Source organism: Mastomys coucha, unplaced genomic scaffold, assembly GCF_008632895.1.
Source record: "Mastomys coucha isolate ucsf_1 unplaced genomic scaffold, UCSF_Mcou_1 pScaffold18, whole genome shotgun sequence".
NCBI classification, from domain to species: domain Eukaryota; kingdom Metazoa; phylum Chordata; class Mammalia; order Rodentia; family Muridae; genus Mastomys; species Mastomys coucha.
This window is the reverse complement of record NW_022196900.1, coordinates 3,533,539-3,535,173: the sequence shown is the minus strand read 5'-3', so window position 1 is coordinate 3,535,173 and position 1,635 is coordinate 3,533,539. Positions and strand designations below refer to the sequence as shown.

The following is a 1,635-nucleotide window of genomic DNA, read 5'->3' as shown; positions in this document are numbered from 1 at the left end:
CGCGGCTGGAGGGAGGTGGCCAGGGCGGTTAGTCCTAGTGTCCCTGGTCTTCCCACCCTTGAGCAGCATGCGCGGTGTCTGGGAAAATTCCAGAGCTAGGGGGTTCGCAGTGACCCCCTACGCACCCAAAGCTTGCTTCTTTCTTGAGGGGGAAAATCCGGACTTCAAAGTGCCCGGGAGTGTAAAGGGATGGCTGCGCTTCTGCCAGTGCCTGGTTATCCGTGTGAATCCGCGTGTGGGGCGTGTGTGTGTGTGTGTGTGTGTGTGTGTGTGTGTGTGTGTGGTGTGATCCTGCCTGTGGTTTTCTCATGAGTCCGCCTGGATGTATCTCCACGCAGTGAGTCCCCTTCAGTGTGTCTCTTTGTAAGTCCTCTGGTGTGTGTGATTCCAAGCCTGTGGCATATCCCCAAGTGTCTCTTTTGTGAGTCTGCCCATGTGTGCCTTCTTCGGTGTTTCTGGGTGTCCCCAGGTTGTACAGAGTAGTGTATTTCTCGGTGCGTGGGGGGCTGGGCCGCGAGGAGGTCACCAGACGGACAGCTCTCCTCGACTCCTCTCCTCTGCCGAGCTTCTCCAACGTCTAGCTCGCTGGCTCCCTGGGCCCCCTCCCCCCTCCAGTAGCTTCAGGCGGGCAGGACTATTTCACGCCTTGTTGAAAATTCAGGATTTTCTTTCTTTCTGTCTAGTCTCTCTGTTTGAGAATGCATCCCCCTCACCCCCGCATTTATGTATGTGAGTGTGTGCACACGAGTCTAGCACCTTATCTTGCCGGCAACACTGGGCGTGTGTCTGTATGCTGTGTGTCTTTAACACAAGTTGTTTTGCCTGTGATATATTTGTGTCTGTGTTACAGGATGTATTTGTGTGCCATATCCCCTGAGGTGGTAAGAGTTGAGAATACAGAGTGTTTGTGCATTAGTCAACTGTTGTGTGTCCTGGGATCTGAAATATAGGGGTGTATTTTTGTGTGTCTAACCCTGGGGGCTTGCCCAATTGGCTATTCATCGAGATGCAGGGCTAGCTTGGATCTGGGAGGTGAGGAGAACAGTGAGTCTCATGTTTTGTCCCTGTCTTCCCTCTGACAGCCCACACAAATCCTTTCTGTCGGTTTCTGAGGCTCTGGGAGGGATTAAGATGCAGCTAAAGGTTCAGACCCTGTCAGAACTGATACTCCAGTTGGGACTCTGAGTCTACCCAAAGACTAAAGAGTTTAAAGTTCACACTCAAGACTTCCTGGGGCTCTGGAATTCACACTCAGATTCACACTGGAACACTTAAACTCATTCCAGAGACGGGGGTGGGGGGTGGGGGGGGCTACACTCAGGGGTTTCCATTCAGAGTCACACCAGGGGAGTGGGATTCACATGCAGATTTACACTTACCTTCTGGGGGGTGCTCGCATATTGGGTCTGATCTCATTTGGGGCTCACACTTGCATATCCCTATCCTTCAGCTCACGGGTTCACTCTGAGACTTAGAACTGGCCCACAGAAGCTCCGTGGGGCTCATGAACTGGCACTTTGACTCTGTAAGACCACGGAGTGTCCTTGGGTTGACGATGTCATACAGGGACCCTGCGGCACTAAGACTAGAGGCCCATATTCAAACTCAAACTCCCAGGAAGAATGCAGGGCTCCC

The 1,635-nt window shown here is 52.7% G+C and overlaps 1 protein-coding gene across 3 annotated transcripts in view; it reads left to right on the top strand.

Moving 5' to 3' along the window:
* The window catches only part of Cntfr (ciliary neurotrophic factor receptor), a 38,627-nt gene that overhangs the window by 954 nt on the left and 36,038 nt on the right, over window positions 1–1,635 (top strand). The gene's annotated exons all lie outside the window — the stretch shown is intronic.